We start from the raw sequence: 17,579 nt of genomic DNA, 5'->3' as shown, positions 1-17,579 counted from the left end.
CACATGAATCATGACAAAAGTATAAATGATTCTACCCTGATACTGTGGCCACTCATCTTTTCTCACACCTGCATCCATCTTTCACCACAAAGAGCCTTAGCCACATGGAGTATATACATTCACCTCAATCTTTATTTCTCTCCAAAACAATCACCCTTTGGCTACCCTGTGTATCAAGAGAAACAGAGCCACACCATAACTCACTCTTAGAAGGATAGATTAAGGAAGGGGACTGAGTAAGCACTCAGGTTCCAAAGCCATATAGAAATGAGGAAGGTCTGGGCTCCACAGACTTTTCATGGGACTCTAACCCACGTGAGGTCTTTGGCACTGGGGTTAGTGTTATGCTTCTATACAAAATAGGAAATAAACAGGTACTCACATAGGTCATTGGGCATATGGGGCTGGGAGTCTCTGGATTCCTACCCATGTGCTGTCAAGAAAGGAAAAGGATCATTCAGCAAGACCATTATAGCTCCAGAAGAGTATTTCCTAGATGGATTTTAGCCATTATTCCATAATACCCCAAAGAAGTGATATCTCTTCAACACCAGAAATTTAACATAATTGAAATCAAATCTGTCATCCTTTTCTTAAACCTTTTCCTCTTCCTGCCTCCCTTCACTATCTTATCCCTGCTAAGAGTATCATTGTTCTCCCAGTAACTTTGACTCCATATGTCTTAGGTTTCTCTCTCCCCCTTACTCTCTAACCTAGAATGCTGTCGCCAAGACCCCTTGACTGTTGCTTTCTATTACATCAAATGCTTCTCCTCTTTCCTATCCTTGCTGCAGAGATGTAGTCCTGGCCCTTATTACTTCCTGTCTAGACCATTACAATAATTCCAGTCAATTTTCCACTCGAATCCAACCTAAACAATAATAATAATTCTGTCTTAAGGATACAAATCTGTTCACATCACTTCCCTTCTTAAAAACCTTCAGTGGCTTCCCATTGGCCAAGAAGGCATCCAAACTTCTTAACCTGTTATTCAAGTCCTCCACAGCCCAGCCCCAGCCAAGATCTAGACAGCATTTGATTTAGTTTTTTAGGATTTTTTTTATTATTATGAAAATAACTCTAGGTACAAAATTTGTACAAAAATGTGAAAATGATATAAATCTTAATTTTACCATTCAAAGATATTCTGGTCTATCTACATATATCCTTGTTTATAAAAGTGGAAATATCTCCCCCTTTTTTTTCATTGCTAGTAGTATATTGGTAGCATTTTTTCATACTTGAAAATAATTTTTAATTGTTTTAATAACACTTGTTACACTGACTCAAATATAAGTGATCTATTTTTATTATGTAATGAATCTATGCTTACGTAAAAGCATATAAAATTTAGATAAACATAAAGAAGTAAATTTATTACATGCTTTGATAACATAGAACTAATAATTATTGGCATTTTAGCATATATAGTTACTGCTTATTTTATTTAATTATTATATCATGACATTTACCTGGGGTTATCTTTTCTTCCATTTTTTTTCTAGTGATTTGGAAGATTTACATCATGTTTTCCTTATGGAAGTGATAAAAATATTAAATTCTACTCTAAAAACACATTAGAATATAGTTTCCCTAGTTACTAGTATCAAGAATCAAAAGTACACATTTATTACCCATGTATGCAATAAGGCATGGTATAACTTTATCATTCTTTCATTTTTCTTATCAGTTTCCAGTTACTGTTGATTTAGTCTGAACTTTTAGATTGAGTTATTATTAGGTTATTCTTTGCTTGTCATGCATTACTTTAAAGATTATTTTCGATGTTCAAAATATTTCACCACCCAAGAAATAATTAGATATTCAAATGCCTATATTGATCAAAATTATTTTTTTAAATATGACTTTCTTATCTTTGAGTTTATTAATTTAACTTCAAATTTCAATTATCTTCCCCAGATGTGTGTTCAATTGATTCCTTTTTTTCAGGAAATATACATTAATGACACCCCAAGCCCCTGAAGATAGGAAGTTTCTTTCCTTTGCCCACATTCTATATGCCAAACATATTGTGGGTATAGAATTGTTGTATTTCAGAATCATTCTTATTGCTGTTAGTATTTGGGAAACATATGAATCCAGCCCCATCTTAGTTCATTTTTTACCCAACTTGTTGCAATTATCTACTATGCTTTTAAGTTTGTTTCTTTATCTTCAATTTTAAAGAATTTCAGCAAACTATTTCTAGGTGTTGGTATATTTCCATGAAATTTGTCTGATAATTGGTGAACTGTCTCAATGAAAAATTTGTTTTTCTTTTTAAGAATTTATTTATTTGAGAGAGAGAAAGGAAGAGCATACAAGCAGGGGAGAGGGGCAAAACGAGAAGGAGAAACAGACTCTCTGCTGAGCAGCATCTCCAGGACTCAGGGCTGGATCCCAGGAACCTGAGATCATTACCTGAGCCAAAGGCAGATAGATGCTTAACTGACTAAGCCACCCAGACACCCCCAAGACTTGGGTTTTTCTTTAGTTTGATACAATTTCTTTTTTTACTTCTTTACTTATTCTTTCTGGGTTTTTTTATTTTCTGTTTCTTACTGATTTCCATTCTATCGTATGTACATTTCCCCCCTAAATCTGTGTTCAATTTTCTTTTGTTCTCTCTCTCAAGAATTCCATTTTTTATCCTTGTAGGTTCTTGGAGAAAATTTCAAAGTTTCAAACATCATTATTTAGTTCTCAAAGTATTTAATCAACTTTTTCACTGCCTCCTTTTAGTTAAGCATTTTTTTAAAATCCCCATGCAATCTTTCATGAGTTCAGAATATTTCCTTTTCACAACATCTTGCTCAATGTTTATAGCTGTGACAACTTCTTGAATCATGTTAACAGGAATAAGAACATTGCTAAATTTTTCTTCACCTACTTACAGAAAGGCAATCTTAACCTTTTGAATACAATATCATTTTGATGTGTTTAGTGGTATTCCCTATTTACATGCCTTCATAGATAAAGAAAATTGTATCTTCCTTTTGATAGAGTAGAAGAAGCCCAAAGAGGTAGAACTTCCTCCATTTCTTAAGAATAAAACATTAGATCTTCTGACTTGTGCTTCTTGTGACTTCTTATCCCAAGTCTGCCATTCTTCTGAATTAGAAGCCCATCAGTATGTTTCACCAGTCTCCACTAATCTCTATTTTTCAAGCAGAGAATACTTGCTCTTTATGTGAGGAGAAGCTTTAGGTCATTATTCTATTCTTTATTTAATCTGACATTTTTGGACTTTATGTAGTCCAAAAAATTTTTTTTGACATTTGTAGAAGATGAATTTCACAGTTTCTAATTTTCACAGGTTTTTACATGACCTTGGCCATTTCTATTGGAATCTGGTGATGAGGGAATTGAATATCTCTGCTAATCCCACCATCTTTCCAAAACCTTTCTTTCCAATATTTTTTTCTTTTCTCTTCCCATTATATTCCCCATCAGTGTCTTCACTCTATCTCCTATAATTTCTGGAAAACATGCATTTTCTTATGCTGTTACCTTCTCCTGGAAGATCTTTTTTGGTACCTCTTCTTGATCCATCTCTTCCTACTAAAATAAGCAAGACTCAACTTTTCAGTGAGGAGCATAATAAAAGTGTTTATAAAAGAGACAATATAGAACTCTCTCTTCTATGTGCTCTTGTGCTATTTGTTAATACACACTAGAGTCTACCATGAATGATATCTATCTGTGGTTATACTTTACTCACAGTTACAAACACTTAATCTTTGAAAGTAGGGATAATGCTGTGCTCATGTTATTTCCTCTTTGGACACAAACAGAAACTGTCACATAGAAGAAGGTCCATAAAAAAGTATGTTAAATTTAGTTTAAGTGCAGCTATTATTTGTTATACACTACATATCAGTAATGTGTTATTTCTATTCCCTACAATGAGCATGAGTGGTAAATATTATTGTCTTTTTTTATAGAAGAGGTATCTGAGGCACATACAAGATTAGTAACTTTCAGGTTATACAGTTAGTGACTGAAATTAGATTCACACCCAAGTCTGACTCCAGTGGCCATGTGATTTTCTGACACACCATTCTGATTCAATTAAATTTTAATTAAGTTTAGATGACTTCACCAGGCATAAAACTTGAAGAAGGAATATAATTGGGTTAGATATGTAACAACATTCTTCCCTCACCAAGCCTACTTTGTGTCCTCTCTCTTTGATCACTATAGAGAAATAGACATCAAGGTTTCTACTGAATTGCTGCCTATTGAACCTCTGAAGCTCTTTTTGAATCTCTCTTTTATTCTCCCAAATAATGTGGCAATTCTCTGATTAGGATCTACATAAAGTAACTAACTAGTATACCTTAGAAATCTGAAGTAAGATTTATAGAATATAGTTTTTTCCTCATGTCATAATTTCAATGTCATTCTACACATATTATGATCCAACTCTACTGGGCTACATCTAGTCTCTGCGGAAGCAGGAGAAAAATAATATGCAGCAGCTGTTGTTCACTGACCAGGAAAGTAGTAATTGAAAATGGTAAGGGCAGAAAAAAATCCTTTAAAGGATAAACTGGCAGCCAATGCACCAAACCCAACCCACTGTTATATTTTGTTTGGATTAAACAGTATTTTAAAGCTATTTGACTTTGTGGTGAATATTTAAAAGTTTGAAATTTTACATAAAAATCCAGAGCTCTGGCTTCTTTTTAAAAATATGAAGATCTGATCACACCAGGCTTACATTCCTACATGAAAACCACATACTCAGTTGGGTAGGGGCAGGGATGGCTGGTGCCTCCAACTGTGGACCAGTGAGACTGCAATATATAACACATGTGGAATAAATACAAAATATAGAAAGTTAGAGCTAAAAAGAACCCTCACAAAATTAAGACAGCTTTCCATTTTAAATAAGGAAACTGGACCAGGATAGTGATACCACTCAAGGTCACATAACAGGCTAACAATAAACTACAATAAATTCTAGATTTTTCTGGGGCACCTGGGTAGCTCAGTCAGTTGAGAATCTGACTCTAGGTTTTGGCTCAGGTCAAGATCTCAGGGTCCTAAAATTAAACCCCACATTGGCCTCTGTGCTCAGCATGAAGCCTACTTGGGATTCTTTCTCTTTCTCTCTCCCTGTGCCCCTTCCCCCACTCATGTATTTTTCTCTCTCTAAAAATAAATAAATAAATAAATAAATAAATAAATAATTTTTGAAAAAAATCTAGATATTCTGACCACTCAGGCCACTGGTCTGTTTATTAATAAATGTCATAATGCAATAAGGACCTCTTATTAAATTACATTATTTAATACTTAAAAAGTGAGATGTATTTTAAAACACCTATCTGTTGTTCCCATGTTCCCTTAGTACCATCCCCTTCTCTATTTGCATTAGCTAGCACATTGACTTACAGAATAACAAATAAGTCCTTTGTGATAAGTATACCAAATTATTTGAGTGACCATCTATCAATATATTCTGAAAACAGGATACTGTACAAGATTCAGATTGTACAAACAAAAGTGTTGGACCCATATAATGCGTATTATGAATATACAATATTTTGTTCATTTATTTAACAAATATTTATTGAGTATCTATCAGGTTCAAGGAACTGTATTGAGCACTCACTGAGGATAGAAAGAGTGAACAATACAAATAAGATTTCTGCCTTTATAGTCATAAAAGTACCATCTGTAACAGAATCTCCAACAATGAATTATCTAAACACATGATCCTTTAGATCTAAACGTCTTTTTTTTTTTTTTTTTTTTTTTTTTTTTTTTTTTTTATTTTTTTATTTTTTTTTTTTTATTTTTTATTTTTTATAAACATATATTTTTTATATACATATATTTTTATCCCCAGGTCTGTGAATCACCAGGTTTACACACTTCACAGCACTCACCAAATCACATACCCTCCCCAATGTCCATAATCCCACCCCCTTCTCCCCAACCCCCTCCCCCCGGCAACCCTCAGTTTGTTTTGTGAGATTAAGAGTCACTTATGGTTTGTCTCCCTCCCAATTACGTCTTTATAGATCACAGAGTATAGCAGATATAACACACATAATCCATGGTGAGTTTCTTAAAACTCATTATTATTAGTGCCAAATTAGAATCGGAGTCTCAAACAAAGGTAGTAAATTATTGAATCAAGTGATAGGACAAAGGCTCTCGAACTAGGTAAAAATATTAACATATAATACTCCTATTTTGAGTCAATTATTTAATTCTTTGAAGATGAATTTTAAGTGATCCCATGATGTAAGAATATTTATGTTGGAAGAAAGGGTTCCCAACCACCCATCAAGTCACAGGGTAATTATCTTCTAAATGCGTATGTTGAGTCAGAGACCTGACTATGGTTGGTGGCAGATGTAAAAGAAATAAGCATTTTGTTTTCATTTCTCATTGAACAGTCCTCTATCTATAAGATAAAGTCTAAGTAAAATGTATTGAACACTAACTATGAATCAGACATCATGTTTATCACTGGGAAAATAAAAGATTACTAAAATACTTACTTTCCTATATTAAACATTCATTAAAGAGATTAAGGGAAATAGAAAATTGCTAATGCTTAGCTGCATGTTGTTCTATTATTTTTTTTCAAAAAAAAATTGAAAATAAATGCAAAAGGTATCTGAAAGTAGTAAGAAAACAATAAGTTAGAGAATCCAGGGCACACTTCAAGGGAGTAATGAGTCTTGAAGAAAAGGTAGTAAATATAATCAAGAAAAAATGGGGAATCTTGGGGAACTGTAAGATCAAACCTCACTGAAGGTGGATAACTGAGGTTCTTTTTTAAAAAGTTTTTAAAAGGTTAAAGAAGTTTAGAAAGAAGCTAAAGAAAAATAAGAAAAGGAGGATGGGAATTTATTGACTTATATAGCTAGCTGATATTTGACTATATGCATGTACTGAAATTATGTCCTCTGTCATCAGTAAAGCGTCTGTCTCAGCTTTGCCTTTCTTCACGTTGTCTTCAGATCATCTCCTAACTCCAGTGAACATTAGGCTCTCTTCTTTTTTCCCTACCCATACATTTGTTACCTGAGAGAGACATTTAAGCAATTGATTATATTTAGTAAATACCTAATTGAAAAATTACATATATGAATTTAGTAAATAAGCTCTTTTTTATTAGCCATTTGAACCAAGAATCTTGAGGAAAGAGCCAAATAACTTGTCTTTTATACCAACTGTAGCGGCTTCCATATTACCTTCCACAAAGATGATCGATACATACTAGATACATTAAAATTACATCAAATTGTACTTAAATGAGATGATTAGAAATTTATATTCTAAGTAGGAATTAAGAATGCTAATTTATAGGGGTATCTGGGTGGCACTGTTGGTTAAGTAGCTGACTCTTGTTTTGGGCTCAGGTGGTGGGCTCAGGTGGTTACCTCAGGGTGATGATGTCAGGGTCCATCTTAGGGTCCTAAGATGGAGCCCTGCCTATAGCTTGGCACTCAGCATAGAGTCTGCTTAAGAGTCTCTTCTCCCTCTGCCTCTCCCACACTGCATGTACATATGCACATGTGTAGGCATGCTCTCTCTCAAATAAATAAATAAATCTTCCTAGGTATCTTATGGTTTTGGGTGCAATTGTAAATGGGATTGACTCCTTAATTTCTCTTTCTTCTGTCTTGCTGTTGGTGTAGAGAAATGCAACTGATTTCTGTGCATTGATTTTATATCCTGAAACTTTACTGAATTCCTGTATAAGTTCTAGCAGTTTTGGAGTGGAGTCTTTTGGGTTTTCCACATATAGTATCATATCATCTGCGAAGAGTGATAATTTGGCTTCTTCTTTGCCGATTTGGATGCCTTTAATTTCCTTTTGTTGTTTGATTGCTGAGGCTAGGACCTCTAGTACTATGTTGAAAAGCAGTGGTGATAATGGACATCCCTGCCATGTTTCTGACCTTAGCGGAAAAGCTTTCAGTTTTTCTCCATTGAGAATGATATTTGCAGTGGGTTTTTCCTAACCAAAGAGACACAGAATCTATACTCAGAAAACTATAAAGTACTCATGAAAGAAATTGAGGAAGATACAAAGAAATGGAAAAATGTTCCATGCTCCAGGATTGGAAGAATAAATATTGTGAAAATGTCTATGCTACCTAAAGAAATCTACACATTTAATGCAATTCCTATCAAAGTACCATCCATCTTTTTCAAAGAAATGGAACAAATAATTCTAAAATTTATATGGAACCAGAAAAGACCTCGAATAGCCAAAGGGATATTGAAAAAGAAAGCCAACGTTGGTGGCATCACAATTCCGGACTTCAAGCTCTATTACAAAGCTGTCATCATCAAGACAGCATGGTACTGGCACAAAAACAGACACATAGATCAATGGAACAGAATAGAGAGCCCAGAAATAGACCCTCAACTCTACGGTCAACTAATCTTCGACAAAGCAGGAAAGAATGTCCAATGGAAAAAAGTCAGCCTCTTCAATAAATGGTGCTGGGAAAATTGGACAGCCACATACAGAAAAATGAAGTTGGACCATTTCCTTACACCACACACAAAAATAGACTCAAAATGGATGAAGGACCTCAATGTGCGAAAGGAATCCATCAAAATCCTTGAGGAGAACACAGGCAGCAACCTCTTCGACCTCAGCCGCAGCAACATCTTCCTAGGAACAACGCCAAAGGCAAGGGAAGCAAGGGAAAAAATGAACTATTGGGATTTCATCAAGATCAAAAGCTTTTGCACAGCAAAAGAAACAGTTAAGAAAATCAAAAGACAACTGACAGAATGGGAGAAGATATTTGCAAACGACATATCAGATAAAGGACTAGTGTCCAGAATCTATAAAGAACTTAGCAAACTCAACACCCAAAGAACAAATAATCCAATCAAGAAATGGGCAGAGGACATGAACAGATATTTCTGCAAAGACGACATCCAGATGGCCAACAGACACATGAAAAAGTGCTCCATATCACTCGGCATCAGGGAAATACAAATCAAAACCACAATGAGATATCACCTCACACCAGTCAGAATGGCTAAAATCAACAAGTCACGAAATGACAGATGCTGGCGAGGATGTGGAGAAAGGGGAACCCTCCTACACTGTTGGTGGGAATGCAAGCTGGTACAGCCACTCTGGAAAACAGCATGGAGGTTCCTCAAAATGTTGAAAATAGAACTACCCTATGACCCAGCAATTGCACTATTGGGTTTTTACCCTAAAGATACAAACATAGTGATCCAAAGGGGCATGTGCACCCGAATGTTTATAGCAGCAATGTCCACAATAGCCAAACTATGGAAAGAACCTAGATGTCCATCAACAGATGAATGGATCAAGATGTGGTATATATACATAATGGAATACTATGCAGCCATCAAAAGAAATGAAATCTTTCCATTTGCGACAACATGGATGGAACTAGAGCGTATCATGCTTAGCGAAATAAGTCAAGCAGAGAAAGACAACTATCATATGATCTCCCTGATATGAGGAGGTGGTGATGCAACATGGGGGCTTAAGTGGGTAGGAGAAGAATAAATGAAACAAGATGGGATTGGGAGGGAGACAAACCATAAGTGACTCTTAATCTCACAAAACAAACTGAGGGTTGCTGGGGGGAGGGGGTTTGGGAGAAGGGAGTGGGATTATGGACATTGGGAGGGTATGTGCTTTGGTGAGTGCTGTGAAGTGTGTAAACCTGGTGATTCACAGACCTGTACCCCTGGTGATAAAAATATATGTTTATAAAAAATAAAAAATTAAATAAATAAATAAATCTTAATAAAAAAAGAATGATAATCTACAATACAGATATTGGGGCAAAAAGAGGAGATAGTGACAGATTGTATAAAGAATATAAAGGTGTTTCTTGTATTTTCAAGCTGATAGGCTAAAAACTAGGAATAATGTTAATTCGTTAAAAATAAAATAGCAACATTGGATAGGAGACTCAATTCCCAGAAGATAAACTCCACTTTGGACACCTTAAGCTTTAAGAGCTGATGAAATATTCAGGTTGCTAGGTCATATTAACAAATGTTAATGTGAGGGGCTCCTGGGTAGCTCAGTTGGTTAAGCATCCAACTCTCCATTTCTGCTCAGGTCACGATCTTATAATAAGACAGAGCCTGTGTCAGGCTCTGGGTTGGGATGTGGAGCCTGCTTAAGATTCTCTCTCTCCCTCTCCCACTACCCCTTCTACTATCTCTAAAATAAATAAATAAATCTTTAAAAGCAAAAACAAAAACAACAAATTCTTATGGGAAATAGAAAGCAGATGACAGTGTAGGTCTGAAGATCTATATTTGGGAATCACTCTCTATTAGCATAGAATTGGTGATAATAATCACTACAGTGGACAACATTCCATAGGAATGAATAGCAGCAAGTTCTACTTTTGGCAATAAGATCAGCTATATATTCCAGAAACTATAGACCCTGAGAAATCCTGGATAAAATAAAACAAATAGACTTTAAACTACATAGATGAATAACAAAAAAGTAAGAGAAAATCACAGGTTTTAAAATTAAAAAAAAAAAAAAAAAGGAGCCTAAAAGAACATGAAACTGAATGTAAGCAGGTGTTAAAGTCACAGTCTGCTCAGGGGGCATCTCTGGACAGCACAGTTCTAGATGTTCAGGTTTTAACAGTCAAGACCTGGAAGGATGAGAAAGACTTCAGTCGGGATCACAGTAATAAGTCAAATCTGAGACTCCTATAGAAAGTTGGGTTACTTGAAGAAATATTCCCTCAATAAAAATGTAAGCCAGAGAAAAAATTCATCCACTGGAAAGGAGAGCAACAGAGGAAGCAGTTTGCCTTAGGTCTTGGTAGAAAGGAAAAAGGACTCTCCCTTGGAAGTTCATAATGTCAAGCCTGCCTCTCAAATGTTAGGGACTTGAACACTAGGTAACTTTGCATTCTAGTAAACTGCAAGCAAAATTCATTTTTAAGGGCTTCCAGGTTATTTGTGGCCCAGGCACCTGGCAGAAGGAAACTTGGATCTCATTTAAAGGAAAAATTCCCTTAACCCACATTCCTCAGAATCTCCATAAATTAATATCAACCAAGAGGAAGAATATAATATAAAATGATCAAAAAGACAAGTAAACAGGGCACTAACAAGAGACAGAACAAAACAGTCCAAGGTTTTCAGATGATAGAATAATCAGATACAGATTAACCTAAAATACACTTTAAAAATTTGGGGGGATAAGAGAGAATTAAAAATAAAAATGTAGAATATGGCACTTCCAAGAAATAACCAGGAATATTTGAAAAAGAACTCAGAAGAATTTTCACAAATTAATAATATAAATTTTGAACTTCAAAACTCAGCAGATTGCTTAAACAACAGATTGGACACAGCTGAGGAGAGATTCAGAGCACTCACAAGAGAGATCCGAGAAAACCAAAAACAATGCAGTGCCTTTGGAATTAAAAAAAAAAAAAAGTAGGAGATTTAGAGAACAGAATAAAGACACACATTATTTGGAGTTCACAAAGGAAAAAAATATAGAAATAGGAGAATTGACATTCAAAGAATTAATGGCTTTCAATTTTTCAAATTCCCTGAAAGTCATGTATCTTCAATTCTAGAAGCGCAACAATATCAATAAGAGTTAAAAAAAAATAATAAACCCTCATTTCAGTACATGATAGTGAGGTTTTAAAACACCAATGACAAGAGCAGAAACCCTAAAAATGCAGCCAGAGAGAGAGAGGAAAAAATTAAAAAAATTTAAAAAAAAAACCCAACAACCACAAATGGGTAACAGACTGTCAGGAGATTCTCAACAGCAATATGGGGAACAACAACAGAATCACATGTCCAAAAGTTTATCTATAATTATATTCCTGCTTAAAATTTAATTCAAAAGCAAGAGTGAGAAAGGATATCCATAGAAAAAAAAAAAAATAGAAGACAGAAAACATTTACCACCAGCAACCCCTGACTAAAAGAAGATCTAAATAATGTACTTTAGGAAAAAAGAACTCATCTCATGAGGTAAGCCTAACATTCAGGAAGGACTAATAAGCAGATAAATTGGCAAATATGTAAGTAAATATAAATGAACAATGTCTGTGTATAAAATGATAGTTATTTTTAAAAGAACTAGATTCTTACACCAAAATAACATGTTGAGATATGTGTGAGAAATTTATTGAGAAAATTACAGATCTTATTGTAAAACATTAAAAAAATCTAAATAAATGGAAAGATATACCATGTTCATAGAAAGATGAAAAATCATGTAAATGCAAATTATCCCATAAAATTATTTTTAAATTCAACAAAATTCCAACTAAAGTGCTAAAAATGTTATTTCTTGGAACTTAGAAAACTGTTTCTAACATTTTTGATGAAAGAATAAAGTGCCAAAGTAACCAAAATGCTCCTTAGAAAGAAAAGTATGCATGAGGAAAGTAGGGAGAGGAACTTAAAATAACAAAGCTTATTATGAAACCTTAGGGTTAGTTTGAATTCATATGAAACTGACATTTTAATAGGTCAAAACCAAATATTGGTAAACTGCTAATGGATTGAACTAATAATAATAAAGATGTTGCTTACAGAAAGTCAAATTGATAAGGTAAATCCAGAACAGAGAGCATACAGACAGACCCCCTGCATGCATAGAAACTTGCCAGAACTGGCATTATAAATCACTGGGAGAAAAGGAATCAAAGATGCTGCAATAATTAATTACCTGATAGGAAAGTAAAGTTATATTTCTTGCCTAATGCCATAAGTAAAATTAGTTCCAGGTGGACAAACTGCTAGAAGAAAATATAGTAGAATGTTCTTACAAATATGTTTCCCCCTTCTACAATCTAGAATTTTCAGATGGGCACATAGCTGTCCACAATGAAGACTGTATTTTCCAACCATCTTTGCAGGTGAGATTGTCTTATGGCAGGAGTTCCAGCCAAAGGGATGTAAGTGGAAATGTACATAAAACGGTTTCTAAGAATCTCCTGTTTAAAAGCTGGTGGACACCAGCTTTGCCTTTATTTCTCTTCTTTTTCCTACTCTCCCACCTAGGAAAGGGGTATGTAAGAACTATACAGCCTCATGGGGGTGGAGCAGAAAGCGGGAAGGAGTCCAGATCCCTAAGGACTTTATGGAACAGCGCTTCCATACCTGCTGCAGATTGCAGACCTCAGAAATCTTACATGAGAGAGAAAAATAAGACTTCTGTCTTAAGTAATTATTATTTTAGGTCTCTCCTTCTCACAGTCAGGCCTAAGGCTAAGTAGTATAATTTGTGACCACATTTTCTCCCTCCTTATTACAGAAAGACTACAAAAGGGAAACACAGAATATATAAGAATAATCATATGGAAACATTCCCTTTTAATGGATTAGTTGAGAATAAGGAAGAGTAAGACAGAAAAGCTATAGGATTTCCAAGTGCCAAATGCTGTGACATACAGAAAGTGAGGACTGAAAAAAAGTTGCCTCTGGATTTGTCTAGGTTAGGTCACTGGTGACTTTAGAGGATTGTTTCCAAAGAGTGACTAAGAAGCCAATGAAGCAACACAGCACTCAAAGGATTATTGCCACTTGCACATTATTTGAAGGGCTTCCAGCTCCATGCAAAACCAGCATGCAAAACACGTTTGGTGTTTCTGGATGACGGGTGTAACTAGATGTATCTGAATCATCAAGAAACAGAAATAGCCCTTAACCTGGATGATTTCTTGATGTCTTTTCCACAATCATGGCACACCTATTAACAACATGGTTTGTCCACTCCATCCAGTCACTAGAATGGTGACTGAAAATTCTGTTGGGGTTCAATCTTTCTCTTTCAGTATATGAGGGGATCCTTTTTTCTCTAGGGCTTAGAAGGTAACTGGGTTTTGTGTGCCATTAAATAAAACACATATGTTACTATTAATGATATATTTATAGATGTGTGTGTGAGTGTTTACATGTAATAGAAAATGACAAATCTTCTAAAGATGTAACTAAAATGGTTAGATATAGGTATATCCTTCAGCAATCTCTATATAGAAGCCTTGAGCACCAGGAGGGGATGCAGGCCAAAACTTTGAACTTTGCAAAATAGAAGCAATCATTCCTTGATATACCAGAAGGGGAGACTTTCAAAATATCTGCAAAAACTAAGAACACATGCCAAAAGAAATTTTTCCATAAGAAATAACGGTAAAGAATGAATTCAGGGAATTTCAGCACATGAGGAGCCTATATATAATTACAAATCCCCATCATGTAATAGGGAATACACTCACATGGGTAGAGTCAGTAGTGGAGTGAGTTGACAAACTATTGGGTTTCATGAAGGAGACTGTCGCTATTACAAAAGCAGGGGAGGTTTGTCTCCCCTCCACCATCACTGTAGGGAATAAGGGATTAGATGTGCCTAGTGATTCCTAAAATCACCCTTACCATGTTATCACTTTAAAGGAAATTTCCTAGTCAAGCATTTCCAAGGTGGTCCTCTCATTAGAATTGGTACAGCACCTAAACCTTAAACAGTTAAGGAAACAAAGGTAAACCAGGTGTAGATAAATAGAAACACAGAAGGCAATGAAAATGTGGTGGGGCCACCTGACCAAGTAGGGTTGCCTGATAAATCTCTCTTGAAGCAGTGTGTTGGCCACTTAACCACCTGTCCTATGGGAGTGGCCTATGAGGATCCCTAGGCCTGTGGTCTGTGCACATGCTAATAAATTGCTTAAATTGCCTCCTATGTGCTGTCTAAAACACCTGAATCAAGATTTTTGCCTGAATTGCATGAACTGTATCAATTATACAATCTACTCCATCCTAGCCCATCTCCTTATTCACTGCAGTTAGGCTAAAGTCCTTATCTTTTTCCGAGGGAGAGGGAAATGTAAGTGGGATGGCAAAGCTAAGGAAGAAACAGAAGTTAAACTCCTTTTTCTGAAGCAGGAGTGGTAATGGATGGGTTCCTGGATCCCCAACATCCTCTCCTGTCCAGTCGCCCTGGTTTACAATGGCCACAGTTTATCAAGAGATACCTGGAACCTTCGCCACTGCTTTCATAGACGTAGGTAGCTGCAAGACCCAGAATTATTCCCCCCGGACATTTAGCGACAAGTATCAGCATGTGTTCCAACTTGAGCAAGTCTCCAGCAGGTCTTGGCTCCTGTAGGTAGATCTCTTGAATTCCCAGTGTCTAGGTCTGCCAGCTCACCCAGGACATTGCATTAACTTTTCAACAAAGGACCTTGCACTTCCCCCCCCCCCCCCCCGCCTGATTAAAAGTCACCAGTTTTTGCACTTGTGTGTGTTGGGGGTTTATTCTCTGCCTCTTAATCCTATGTACTTTTTGTCTCTTTAGGCAAATCTAAACAACAGCAGTTGTCTAAGATGACTAAGCCACAGTGAATCCTTACCCATGTGAAAATTGGAAAAGGATTGTGAATACCTTTGCAAAATGCCCCAATAAAAGGCATTATACTAAGGAATTTTATTACAAATTTTCCTGGAATGTCTTTAAGAGCACGATGCTGGCTTATTTTTTAAGTGCCCTTTTCTATTCTTTTTCCCCCTCCCTCCCTTCTTCTGAAGGTCTTTCTAGATGGAGTGAAATGGCAACACTTCAAGGTTTTAAGGCTTAGTACATTTGGAGGTTGTATCTGGTACATTAGATTTCATGTTTAGATTTTCATTTATCAACAAGACTCTAAACATAGTGTGGGAAACCATATGTCATACTGTTTGTATACATGCCCACTAAATGTGGTGTTTTGATCAATAGTGCTTTATTTATGACTTAGTAGGTGCTTAAAAAATTTTTTGGTGGTTGTATTTTAGATATTTAAATGTCTATTCACCAAGAGAGGGAGAAATACAAAGAAAGAAAAAACATAACTTCTATCCTTGGTTTTCTCAACTTTCACTGAAGTGGACTGAATTCTCTCTTCCAAAGATGATGGCCATTTTAATGTCTTATTTTTTTGACAGATATGGCTTTCACATCTCATGGACACTTTGTAAATACAGATTGACTTACTTAATGAAAGTCCATCTTTCTCTCTTTCTCAATCTAACCCATTTTCTGAGTTCAACTCCTTTTAGATTCCATAAAGCCTTCTCTGAGGGCCGTACTCAGAGTCCTTTCCTTCTTTCCCCTGAACTTGTTCTTATTGATTATACATATCCAATCATTTATTTAACCCTCATTATTAAGAAGGTTAAAGAAATGGCCAATGAGTTAACTTCTGATACTCTTGGAGATTCCCAGCATTCTTGTTCTCCTTTTTTTGGTAGCAGACCCTGCTACCATGGCAACAGAGTAGGGATGTAACACAAGCTGGTCCAATTCATGTCCTTCCCTGGAAATAGGGCCAAACTCTATCTGAAGCATCTTATAGTTAAAATGTAAGTAATGTACAGCACAGTAACTATCGTTAATACTTATTACATATTGGAAAGATACTAAGTCATAAAGTTCTCATAATAAGAAAAAATTTTTTGCAACTATTGTTGACCTAAATAAAGAGGTAAACTGAGTCAAACTCAAAATTGCCCAAAAGTTGTATTTATTCAGGAACAGCAGAGGAGTTGCAGTTTGGGACAAGCAAACTGTAGCAAGCTACAGGCAAGTCCTCTGAAGGTGTGGGTTAGCTGTGTTTATGGGCAGGAATATAAAGAGGGGAGAGCTCCATTCAGTCTGTTCAAATAAAACACAAATGAAGACCAATTTTGAAAATTCCCTAAGAAGACAAAACCAGTCCAGTCATACAAACAAAGCTTGATTCAACTCATCTTGCAAGACCAACCTGATCTGGGTCATTTCTTGTTCATGCATCTAGAAACCATAATCAAAACTTCCCAATGTTGATTTGAGGCAACCCCTGACCAACTCTGTATCATTTAAGAAAATTCCAGTATTATCACTTTTCTGTAAATCACAACTTTGTGGGAAATTGTCTCTCATTCCTTAAGTTTTTTTTTCTGAGGGCACAAATCTGAATTTTCCCATTTTATATCTTCCAGTTCCATTGTAGGTTGAAGTTCTTTCAAACTACATATGGTGACAAGTGTTAACTAGACTTCTCCTGATCATTTCCCAATATACACAAATATCAATTGTTACATTGTAACTAATATGATGTTACATGTCAATTATAGCTCAATAAAAGAAAAAAAAAGAATGTAAGTAAAGAAATTCCACCAACTAGATCACCCAACATGAGAAGCTGATCTGAGGGAAAAAGCTGACACCCAAAAAGAGAAGACACAAGACTTAGCAAGCATTGAAGGTTTCTAAAGCCCCTGGATCCATCCGATTCTGCTTGAGCTAAGTTTGATCCCAATCATTTCTAGGGTTTGGTTATTTTGACCAGTAAATTCTTTTTTTTTTTTTTTTCTTGTCAATTAATTTGAATTTGTCACTTGCAGAGCCTTGACAAATCCCTCACAGGCTCCTGAAAGGAGTCATATCTTTATGAATTCTGTTTCATGGCTTTAACACATCCTATTGCACCGAGCACAGATTATGCCCTGCAAAGAATAGGATCTCAATCAATAGTTGCCAAAGTCATGATTCCTCAAATTTCCATTAAAATTCTGGCATATTA

Source organism: Mustela lutreola, chromosome 7, assembly GCF_030435805.1.
Source record: "Mustela lutreola isolate mMusLut2 chromosome 7, mMusLut2.pri, whole genome shotgun sequence".
In the NCBI taxonomy this organism is placed as follows: domain Eukaryota; kingdom Metazoa; phylum Chordata; class Mammalia; order Carnivora; family Mustelidae; genus Mustela; species Mustela lutreola.
The sequence above is the reverse complement of the archived record's forward strand: the minus strand, read 5'-3'. Positions refer to the sequence as shown.